Genomic DNA, 13,403 nt, shown 5'->3' on the forward strand with positions numbered 1-13,403 from the left:
ACCAACGAATAGTGGGATTGATCGTCACATTATAACGCCCCCACGGCTGAAAGGGCGAACATGTTTGGTGGGACTGGGATTCGAACCCGCGACCCTCAGATTGCGAGTCGAGCTACTTAACCACCTGGCCATGCCGGGCCTATTTCATAGGAATTTATTAATTTGTCTCCAAATCTCCAAGCTCAGTTCGATCATAAAAAATAAGCTTCGATGTACCAATATCTAGATCATCTAATTTCTCCTGGAGAATCTCAAATGTAGACTTAAACATCTTATTAATTTCTGAGTTCCATCGTGTTGGTGTTACTGACTGAACTCTGACCTCTCCTTCAAGTAGATCAGTTGCGCCCCACCCAAGTGGCACAGTGGTATGTCTACAGACTTACAACGCTAGAAATTGGGTTTCGATACCCGTGGTGGGCAGAGCACAGATAGCCCATTGTGTAGCTTTGTGCTTAACTTCAAACAAACAAACAGATCGGTTGCTTGCGTTAATTATCGAATGTAGGACACGATGGCTGATGCTTTGGACATTACTTTCAGCAGTGGTCCAGCTTTTTTCATGCCATCCCTGACCACAAGCTGTAGCTTGTGGGAAAAGTAGGGGTCATGTTCAGGAAGAAATTCGGATAAATTGTCTGCTGATTTAGATTCATCCAAAAGTTCATCTTCTGAGTCACTATCTGTAGATGAGCTATCACCATTTCTCACATTATGGTAGTGTTCGCGGTTCCAATCCAGGCAAACAGAAAGCCTTGATCACATTGGATGCGTTATCAGGTGTCACATATGACACCTTTTTGTTGATGTTAATGAGATTTATTATTTTATCATATTGAGCTGCAATGTTATCAAATCTTTGACGCCCTTTGCAATGCCGACATGTCAGTATGACTGTTTGCATTTTCGAGTCAATTATGAAATAACCAGTGGCTCCCGATACCCAGAGTTACATTTATGTTGGGTAGAGAGATTACTTTTTTTTTGTCGGACTTCATCAAACCTGCTCTCTATCAACATTGTGGATAGATGCTTGCGACTGGGACGAATACTACCGAGAATCCATGGCTACCATTAGATCTTGAAAATCTTTTGACTCCACCAATGAGAATGGTTGCAATGTACCGGCAATAGAAATGATGAGTTTGTTAGTGATGTGCTTCTGACGAGGGTGTGTAGACTTATATTTAGTTGATTTTGTACAGTACACTGCTACTCTAGAACGAACGGGAACGAAGTTTTCACTGAAAAAGAAGTTAACTTTGCTGCGGATGTAATAATGACAGTCTAGAAATGTGATGAGAACAAAATTTAACATTTACAATATTAAGTATTCACTCTATCATTCAGTGAGTACGAATACTATGCCATTAAACTCGAATAGTAATACGAATACCTTAATTTTCCCTACTAGAATATTCGAATACAAGTACGAATATTCTCAAAACTGTATTCGAATAGAATACCGAATACGTGTACCTTATGTCTGGTAACAGCCTAATATTTTAACGAACAGTGCACAATCTATTTTAGTCCTAAAAAAAGAAAGAAAGAAAGATGCTATCATAGAATTAATATATTTGATTAAATTTGAACGCTTATAAATTTAATACTTGTGAAAAAACACAAATACGTATCCGACGCCAAATCCTCACTTCTTTTTTTATTTTTCGTGTAATATGATTTTGTAGTCGTCTGTTATCACTTCTTAGGGCGCAAGTTGGCCGTGTGGCAGAGCTATGGAGTTTAGATCTGGCGAACTGAGTTCGAATCCGTGCGAAACCACAGTATATTTTCCCGAAATTTAATCCGTGCGTGCGTTATAAGAGTGATACAGGCAATCCCTTAGCGTATATGGTGGGTTACGTTGCATGGTTGCCTTTACTTTGGTCAATAGTTGATAATTAGGGACGAAATCAGATATCCTTAGTATCTTTGCAATACATACAAAATAACAAATGGAAATCAGTGCTGAACATATGTTATCACAAAATGGTATCACCAATTCTCAGAATAAGGAAAGTTAGGATTTCATGACAGAGTGTAATTTGTTTCCAAACTGTTGAAAATACGTGAACTGGTACTTCACCTATCACTTAATAATTCACGTGATACGAAACGAAACAGGCTTGCACTGATTTGTATCTTCAATAAGTATGTTATTCGGATTTATTAAGCAAGAGGCGATATTTGTGCTTGGTCAATTATTGTATTGGTAACTTGGAACTTGTATCCGATCACTTATTGAAAATACCTCAAACATCAGAACTTTTACTGCATGCTTTCTGGCATTTAATGAAAATAAATAGAAAACAATTAATAAATGAGAAAAACTGTGAGGAAATAATACAAAATATAATTTTTTTAAACCCAGATAAAGCAATACATCGTGTTTAAGAAAATCCCAAAGTCTGTTCATTTTCCCTAGCCTTTTTTTTATTGGAACGAGAATAAAAAAAAAAGTTTAAATCTAGTTTCTGTTATTTTTGCTGCATCTTTACCTACACGTGAACACACACATCTATATCGATCCAGGAAACATGTCTGATATGAAAATTGATCGAACCATTTGGAAATACATATAGAATTCATTCATAGGTTATGACAGCTATTTCTCAAAAATACTAGAAAGGTTAGTTTTTTTTTTTATTTTTAATTTTCGTTTTACGGACGTTTTTCTGGTAAGCAATTTGCGTTCGATCGTAGAATGTGTATTATTGTAGCTTCTGCGGTAAATTGGCACCATCACTCCAAATTGACATTAAGCTTGGAATGTGTTAGTGCCAACTATGTATAATGCTTGATAGTGAACTACGTGAGACTCATTTGCTCAGCTTTACAACATGAAATAAGAAAAGTTAAGAACTAATCTCTTAAGCTATTTTCAGATTTAAAACCTGAAATTTGAGTGTGTAACGACTATTACAAATAAGCTTCAAAAATTAATCAATGCTCTCAAAGAAGCGACTATTCTATGCCTGAGTGCTACGTTGATGCCACAGATGAAAAAAAAAGAGATATTTTAACATATTCAAGTTATTTTTTAAGATATTTCTTTACTCCATTAATCCAATACCTTTTAAGCTTTCGTTATCAGCAGAATAGTTTTCGTATGGACACAATGCCCCCTAGTGACACAGTGGTATGTCTGCGGACTTACAACGCTAGAAACCGGGTTTCGATACCCGTGGTGGGCCAGAGCACAGATAGCCCTTGTATAGCTTTGTGCATAATTAAAAACAGACAAACAGACAGTCGTATGGACACTAACATATCGAACCGTTTTTCTTTCAAATTAAATAATACAAATCAAATATGTAGTATTATTTTAATGATGAATCACTGTTCAGATTAGGCCTCATCTTCCCCAGATTTACTTCCGACCATTTGTGAAAAACTCGTATATGAAAAATATCTAGTTTTTAAAAAGAAACTTTGAACAATTTAGGCCCGGCATGGCCACGTGGTTAGGGCGCTCGACTCGTAATCTGTGGGTCGCGGGTTCGATTCCCTGTCACACCCAACATGCTCGCCCCCTTCAGCCGTGGGAGCGTTATAACGTGACGGTCAATCCCACTATTCGTTGGTAAAAGAGTAGCCCAAGTGTTGGCGGTGATGACTAGCTGCCTTCCCTCTAGTCTTACACTGCTAAATTAGGGACGGCTAGCGCAGATAGCCCTCGTGTAGCTTTGCGCGAAAGTCGTAACAAACCAAACTCAATGTGGGCCACACGTGAAAGACGAAAAATTAGGGGGCCACCGAAACTTCATTGCTCTAATAGAATACTTCAACAGCCCAAGCTAGATTCAAACGTGACAAACATTATTTCTAGATAAGTACTATCATCTCTCTGCCAACCACGGGTATCGAAATCCGGTTCCTAGCGGTATAAGTCCGTAAACACACCTCTGTGCCTTTTTTTTTTTTGCTCGTGGCTCCCTTTTGAGTTTGACTTATCTCTGTGCCCCCACCCTTTGTAGATGCTGTTACTTAGAAAAAAAGTTACTTTATTTCCACACTGTTAATTTATAATATTATGTTTACAATATTGAGTTGGTTTTAAATATTTTGTTTATAACAAACTGTTTACTTATGCAAGTAAAAAATATTCTCTTTTTGACATTTTATTCAGTGTGATCCTTGGGCCTGATGAACACTTGAAAGTTTTTGAATGTCCGGTTGCAGTGTGATCAGTGATAAGCGAAAATCGCCTCTGTTCACAGCATCAAGGCGGTTACGTATTTTTGATAGCAAATATGTCACCCGACTAAAACCCGATTCAAACAGATAAGATGTGAGAAAAGCGATAAAATACAACTTTGCTTTCTCCCAGAGCTGTGGAACTTATTAACTATTTCACCTATAGCATTCATCGTAATAGGTTACATGTGAAATACAACGTACTAGAGAATATTGTAATGGGTAATAACCAAAAACCAGACGAATACATAACTGTTTGTGAATGTTGTTGTTTGTTATAAACACAAAGCTACACAAAGGATTTCATCTTATTCAGGGTTGGCTAATACGATTGATAACCCATATTACCTCTTTCATATAGTTTCCAAGCTACCGTATAACCTTGTCAGCTCACTGTACTCAGTTTATGGGATATATGATAACTTACAATCTGATATTACGTAATATAATTAGAAGTCAATCTATCTAACAGATCCGTTTTACAACATTATTAGGTTTGATAGCGTGGTATAAGTTTGTCAACATACAATACATGTACAGCTTTATACACAATTCATCTTTCAACTTGGACCCACTCAGCTACAAGTAGGAAAAGGAAAAAAAACTGTGAAAAGTTCTGCGCTAAATGCTTTTACATTCACACTAAGAAGGTCACATTCAAGCTGCTTAACTGTAGTCGTTGCATTGTTACAAAGTTATTTTCTCCTTATTAGCTTTCATTGTAGCGAATACTTCAGTTACGAGTTACCACAACATCGTTATATCGTATTTATTTAAATATCATTATGGATTTTCTGTGCTATACCTGTTCACAGAAATATATTGCAAATTTGAAGTTGGTTGTTGCTGTAATTATAAACATCCATAAATAATAACAACGTAAAATATATTCATGTTTGTATAACTCTGGTTCGTATTTTCTTGCACTGCTAATCAAGCCATTATTGAGTTACCCGTCACGTATAGGTTTTGGTTTGTTTCTCAGCGTGAAAGCTTTTAGTTCTATCTCTAGCTTTCTTCACACGTATAGGTTTTGGTTTGTTTCTCAGCGTGAAAGCTTTTAGTTCTATCTTGAAGAAATCTAGAGATAGAACTAAAAGCTTTCACGCTGAGAAACAAACCAAAACCTATACGTGTGAAGAAAGCTAGAGATAGAACTAAAAGCTTTCACGCTGAGAAACAAACCAAAACCTATACGTGTGAAGAAATCGAGAGCCATGGTGGTGGCTCAGATAGATTTGAAGAAAGTTAGAAAAACGCTCTTGCCATGAAAAAAAATCACTATTGTGGACTCTTAATTTTATTTGTTAATAACATCTTATTAAAGAGCACTTTGTGAACCATTAATTTCTGTCAGAATCGTCTATCCATCAAGAATGCATCCTGATACTCCTTGAGTTAAAGTTGCAAAATTTTTTATTTTTTCCATAATCTCATACTCTTACAGCTCACACTGGAGAAACTGATATTTACATTAGCTACTTAGTGGCTGGAAGCAGGGAACTGTCTGTAGGCTTTGTTATGTTCAGAGTCAAGGTCGTTAAAATTAGATAAACACTTTTATCTTACCTACAAGTAACGCTACACGTGTCAAAATCTTAGGCATTCATACGACAGATAGCCAGTGAAGGCAGACAGGGAACTTTCACGTTTTGATAAGTTTACACTCAAGTAAAAAACACAAATATCTCGTATCAGTGCAAAAACATAATCAGTAAAAGAGTATAATCAATGTTGTGATATCGCACTTAAATGCTAAGTTAGCTTTGGATTGTCGAAGTGGGTCTTGTGTTCTTGTAAAAGTTATTTAAAATTATGTATCATGAACCACGATAGTGGTACATAATAGGGATCGCAAAGAATTCCACAAAACCCTAATAGAACGTTCGGGTGAAAAGCTCCTTAAACAGTAAAGATTCAGTTCAAACAACACTTTAAAACCTTTACTATTGACTGCTGAGACTGTACACATAAAAATGTACAAAAAAAACACGCATGTTAGGCTTATACGGAAAAGAAAATCCGCTCAAAACAGCCCGTTTGTTGTTATTCTTCTACTTATTATTCTCTTGCCAGCCTACAACAAAAACGGCTTCGTACGTTGCACCCAAACCTTTTGTAGAACACTAAATAAGGTAATGTGAAGGTTGTAAGGGCATTGAGAAGTCTATTTGTTTCTTCTATATTTTACATCAGCTAAAAATATCATAATTCTAGTGTAAGCGATCTTATCATTACCCCTTGAAGTTAGGATTTTTACAAGTATCTGGTGTTCCTTTAAAAAGCTTAAGTAGGGGGTGAAACAGGAATTACAACCCAATAATACATGAACATTAGATGACTGTAACATGTAGATACTCAATGCTTTGTACACTGTACAATCAATGTCTTTAGGGAGCCAACTCCTATATTATGTATGAAGTAAAGGAGTAAAAAACAAAAATTAATACACGTAACATTAAAGTTTATTACATACATTCGTATAATAATTACTTTAAAAGACACGAAGGTTTATTCAAAGCGATGTTCCAGACCTATGTGGGTTATTTAAAAAGGCTGCTTTTCTACTGGTAGACTTTTATACACACTTATTAGGAGTTGTGTCTTAGTCTAAACATATATATTTGCCCATTGTTATGCATTATATAGAGAGAATATAGTTACACAGAAACTATAAATTCAGACTGTATTCTCAAACAAATCTACATGACAATCTCCAGCTTAACATTTTACATCTCGAACTAATGCGATCAAATAGTCAATAGCTATAGTAAATCATCATGAACCGTATCAGCTAGCTAATAGCTATATTTATTATCATTACAATGTATAAAGTTAGCTACCGTATTAAATAATCCCGTAATTGAGCATAGAAAAGCCAACGAACAAAATAAATAAAAAATGGGAATTTAAAAATTTACAAATATAGTTCATAAAAAAGTAAGTAAACAAGGCTGAAGAGACTGTAGACATTATTTACTCAAACTACAAATCCCTATTTTGACTCCACCAAATGTAATTGTAGGTAACAGCATAAAGCCAAAAGAGGGATTTGTAGTTTGAGTAAATAACGTCTACGGTATATCCAGCCTTGTTTGCTTACTTTTTTTTTTACGATCCCTATTTGCAGGATTTTAAATCCCCAGTTTTTTTTAGAACATGTTATACAGATAGACAATCTAAATCCTAACTTGGCATTTCATTGTGATATTAGAACTTTGATGTATTTCTCTCTTTTTTTTATTTTCTAAATCGCCCCCACCTTGTTTTACATGTTATGTTTTGTCCTAATATAATAATCTTGCGAGAAATGTACTTTTTACTTGGATAGCCCCCCTCCCCCCAGTGGCACAGAGGTATGTCTGCGGACTTACAACGCTAGAATCCGGGTTTCGATACCCGTGGTGGGCAGAGCACAGATAGCCCATTGTATAGCTTTGTGCTTACTTACAGCCAAACAAATACTTGGATATATTTTCTTATAAACTCGTATGGATATAAAAAGAATGCTCTCACGCACGCTCGCACATATATACATACATATACATATAGTTAGCCATTATATATATATATAATAATACCTCTAAATGATTTGGAATGTGTATATTGGTTATATACACATCATTGGAACTGTATAGTGAAGTGCGTATTTTAAATCATTACCACATTGTTTTTACAGAAACTTAATTTGAGAGCCATCCGTCTCCTTTGTAACCCTCGTCTAGCATAAAAACAGAAGATCAATACTACCACACGCTTACTTTAATCTATATTTCGAGATTGATGAACAACTTTTAAAAGTCAGATAGATGTCAAAAGGTTCCAGTTTTGTTAATATAAAATTCTGAAACCAACCCATTTAAGCAAACGAAGTCAGAAGTAATGGAGCCTTTTAGAACGCCAAGGTAGAGTTCTGCGTAAGGGGAAAAACATCGTTAAAGAATGGGGTATATCACTGACGTCAAGTTGACATATGACATGAAGAGAGATTAAGAGATTGGTGAAGGATAGGTGGACGTTAGTTCTAGAATGAAATGGAACTGCGTGTGTCTCCGTTTCTTGTTTTTATGATTCAAACCAGTTTTTCTTATCAGCATTTGGCTTCATCACTCATCGGATAATTCCACATAATTCGTCATGTCAGAATCTGTGTACGTTATGCTACAGGGAAAATGACATTCGGGTGTATTTTTTAGCGAAGATAGCTTAGCTTCGATAATGGAAAGCATTGAAAGTATCTTTGTTTTTTCATTTCCATTCATTTCTTCTGCCCCCTCCCCTTTTTTTTTCTTCTTCTTCTTCTTAGTTCCTGGGTGGTGCTAGATGAGAAACCTCCTTTTACCAGAATAGTATACTTTAACCATTTCTATCTCTCTTATTTCATCGTAATTGACATTAATTAACATGAAAAAAATCAGATATTTTACGTAATTGCTACGCTGCAAATCAAAGTCGTGATGAACTTATTACAACATTAAGAATGACAGATAAGTAACGTAAGGCACTATTTTGGCAGGCTGTAATTTTGTGTGAAAATAGACGCTCGTATAATTCAACTTCCCATTTATGTTAAATAGACAGATAATTACAGGTAAGAAAAGAATAAACTTTCATATAGATGCATACATTGAGAGAAAATGAGATAGCCCCTTTATTTTCTATTATTTTTAGAGACTGTACAGCGAACTTGGACGGTATTAGTGTCCCAAAAAATATTTTTTTACGAATGAGATAGCCCCTTTATTTTCTATTATTGTTAGAGACTGTACAGCGAACTTGGACGGTATTATGTCCCAAAAAATATTTTTGTACGAGATATTTCTTGACCTGTTTTAAAATATCACTTAGAATATGAACCTTTGTTAAAATATTATCAAAAGATTAAAGCCTACGAGTTTTCATATGTTTAATGCTTTTATTGAGGTAAGATGTTTTCGCCTGCATTTTCTTAGTTTAAAAGAGTAAAAAACACTTGGCCCTGGTTTTTCAGAAATTACACAGTGATTATGGTAGTTCTGTTTATTAAAAGGAAGTATTCCTTACTGTACTTACCAAAATATTGTATACTATGTTATTGAAGGAAAAATATTGTTTATACAAAAGTAGCCCCTTCCCCTGGTGGCTCAGCGACAAGTCTAATTGCTTATAACTCTAAAACATTTGGTTTTAATACCCACAGTGGGCACAGCAATATCCGTTGTGTAGCTTGGTACTTAACAACAAGCCAAACAAATTTAAAAAGTTTTATACATTATTGTACTTACCAAAATATTGTATAATACGTTCTTGAACAAAGTGCCGTTATTAAAAATGGTATTCATTATCTATTTATCAAAAATGTTGTATACTGCATTATTAGAGAAAGAGGTTCAACCCTGTCGGTTAAAAGTGCAACTAAAATTGGCATACAACTGATGGAGGGATAAGTAAGTATACTAATAAATGCTTATAAGGGAATATGTACCATGTAAGCACACATTCAACTGTGTGTGTGAGAGAGTAAATATTCGTGGATTGGTGGATGTAACGATGCATGGAAGGCGAATTTGTTTTAACTAAAATAATCCTCCATCTTTTTTTTTTCTGTCGACGGATAGATTAATTGGTGACCTCGTATACCAGGAAATATTCCTCGCGCTTAAGCTGTTGATAAATTATAAGAAACAGCTAAACCCTTAGCTTTGATGGTGGGTGGTAGTTTGGTGCTCACTGAATGCCCTCCCTCTGGTCAGTCGTCCAAAATTAGAGATGGTGACATATATCTTTGGTAGGTTTACCAGAAATACAGAATTAACTGGTCTACTGTGTGGGAGAAATGATACCATGATTTAAATTTGAGATTTTTGCTGATTTTATACAACCCTTAGGTTTAGCCTTCAATAACGAGACAGATTTAGTTCGTTATCTCATAGCGTCAACCGGACCTGGCGCAACACACAATAACTTTGAATTAAGTTTAAATGCATACATCTAGCTAATGACGGTATTTTATTTGTTAAGGATTTTTAGTTGCCTACTTGCCTCATTGTTCAGTGCTTAGAACAGCAGGGTATTGAAACGTAGATCCTAGCGTTGTAAAGGGTGTAGCCCCAAACACAGGTAAAACTGGCGTTGATGCTAAGACTCATTAAGTCACACTGACCAGAGGAGACACGAGTGACTGGTGCTCTGTGAATATTTACATATAGTGTTAGCATAATCACATTTTAATGGGTGTATGTACTTTGTTAAAAATGTATATATGTTGATTATTATCACCATTTCGGAATTACATAGAACTTACTTCTGTCTGGACTTTTGTTTCTTTGTTTTAGTGACTTTTTTTTACCCCCCCTTTATCCGTTTTTTCTCAGTGGTGATATTATTATGGGGTAGAGTAACGAGTAGTTTATACATGGCACTTTTGTATAGCGTGGGAAGGAGGCTATCCTGCTTATGAGTCCCACCCACTCCCAATAATAAAAAAATAATATATGTCGCGATCCCCGAAAAGCTAGTAACTTTTGTTTACACTAAGTTATATTGTGCACCACAGAACAGCTCCAACGGGAAATGTATAAGCAGTGAAGGTGCACTTCACAAAGAGTGTTAAACATGTATTTATATATGAGTATATTCTTATACAATATATATTTATAATAATAAATGGGTATGTCTGTGTGTAATCGCTATAACTCCAAAAGGAAAGAACCTAGAAACCTGAAGTTTTGCACACATTCTAAGTGTACCATGAGGGTGTGCACCTGGGTATTATTACTCATCCATTACGCGTGCGTGGGCGCATCTTTTTGTGAAGTTAGCAAGCGAAAAAACACACAGAAAAGAATATGTGACCGCCATAGCTCCAACAGGAAAGAACCTAGAAACCTGAAATTTTGCAACCATACTAAGTAGATCCTGAGAGTGTGCACCTCGGTATTATTACTTATCTTAACCACGTGTGTGTGTGTGTGCGCGCCCCCGCGCATTTTTTTAATGAGGCAAGCTAGCGAAAAACCACATAGAAAAGAAGTAGTTCCTTATATTACAAACTATAGATATAAATAAAAAAAGACGGATACGCACGTGTGCACCTTTTTAATGTGGCAATCTAGCGAAAAAACACATAGAAAAGGAGTGATTCCTTATATAACAACTTGTAATATATATATATATAGAAAAGCCAGTACCTTCTAACAATACGTTCCAACAATGGCCTTTATGCCATGTCGCTTTGCAAGAAAAGAGTATCGTAATATTGTTGTTAGTCCATGTACTGAAATTATAAAATGAAATGTATACACTACAGAACTGGAAAAATATTTGTTGATTTCTTAATTTAGAGTCTCCGTTCATTAAAGAGGTTTTTTATTATTATTAAAAACGTTGGTGATATAACATAAAATACCTTAATTCAGAAACGATTTAAGTTTAAAATCAAGCGTGACGTGGGTCCGGCATGGCCAGGTGGCTAGCAAGCTCGACTCGCAATCTGCGGGTCGCGGGTTCGAATCCCCGTCCCACCAGACATGCTCGCCTTTCAGCCGTGGGGGCGTTGTAAAGTGACTGTCAATCCCACTATTCTTTGGTAAAAGAGTATCCCAAGAGTTGGCAGTGGGTGGTGATGACTAGCTGCCATCCCTCTAGTCTTACACTGCTAAATTAGGGACGGCTAGCGCAGATAGCCCTCGTGTGGCTTTGCGCGAAATCCAAAAACAAACAAACAAGCGTGACGTGACCCACCGTGGCTTTTATATAGGTTAGATAACGTGATGTATAGTGACATTTATAATTATCTATAACTTAGTCATCTAGAATATATCAGCCTAATAACCTGAGCGAAGCCGTGTACTTTCGCTAGTCTATTATAATAAAAGGGCGGGTCTGTGTGACTGCCATAGCTCCAAGAGGAAAGAACCTAGAAACCTAAAATTTTGCACACATTCTAAGTTTAACCTGAGGTTCTGTAACTGTGTATTATTACTTATACACGTATCTGTGCCCATCTTTTTATGAAGCAAACAAAGGAAAAAACCACATAGAAAAGAAGTGTCACCGCCATAGCTCCAAGAAGAAAGACTCTAGAAACCTGATATTTTGCACCCATAATAAGTGGACCCTGAGGGTGTGCACTAGGATATTACTTATGTTATCCACGTGCGTGCGCTCATGCGCATCTTTTTAATGAGGCAAGCTAGCGACAAACCACGTAGAAAAGAAGTGATTCCTTATATTAGAAATAGAAATCGCAAACAGACAGACAAACACGAACGTGTGCGCGTGCGTGCAAAATGTTTTAATGAGTTAAGTTAGCGATAAACCACAGAAAAGAAGTGGTTCCTTATATAACAACTTCTAATATGTAGAAAAGCCAGTGCGTTTTGGTAACAATGCGTTCCAACAATGGCTTTTATGTCATGTTGCTTATCAACAAAAGTATATACGTTATACTTTTACGCTAAAATGGGTTCAGAACACACACACACCGACATAGTCATATAGAATGTATGAACCTAATAACCCGAGCGAAGCCGGGTACTTTCGCTAGTATATATATATTATGAATGTGTATGTGCGCATGTATCAGTACACACACACTAGTATGGGTTGATACACATACCTTTGTATTTGACTATATGTATAAAAGTGTACATCTTTACGTGATATGGGTATTTTCTGTTCGTTTATGAACACTGCCTGGTCACAAAATAATCAAGAAATGGAACATCTTTTGTTTTCTTTCTTTTTCGAATGAGTTGCGGGTTCGAGCAAGACTAAAAGTGTGAGCAAAGTGAGGGCGTGGCAAAGTCAACTTGTCCGTGCACGTCCAGCTGTTCGAACTATTGGGGAGTTTCTCTAACAAATTATAACTTTCGTGTCGATGGCAAACAATAAAAGAATGAATAATTTTTGGCGTGGTGTGACTGTCTATCCTAGAATCGTATATCCAAGGTGATGGGTGTTGATGAAGCAATGTTTGAACAAACTGCAAGAAGGCTCAGCCATTTACTACATATATAAACAGAGCTCAGGCCATGCTAATCCCACCTCTTCACTCACGTTGAAATGAAACAAGTTTAACAAAAACGTTTATTTAATCTTTAGTCAAATTTGTAACTTTTCGATTTGAACCAATCAACAATATACCGAAAATATGAAATAAAATAAGGTAAGAGTTCTATATGGCACCCCCCCACTATATGAAATAAAATAAGGTAAGAGTT

Source organism: Limulus polyphemus, unplaced genomic scaffold (assembly GCF_000517525.1).
Source record: "Limulus polyphemus unplaced genomic scaffold, Limulus_polyphemus-2.1.2 Scaffold3941, whole genome shotgun sequence".
Taxonomy (NCBI): domain Eukaryota; kingdom Metazoa; phylum Arthropoda; class Merostomata; order Xiphosura; family Limulidae; genus Limulus; species Limulus polyphemus.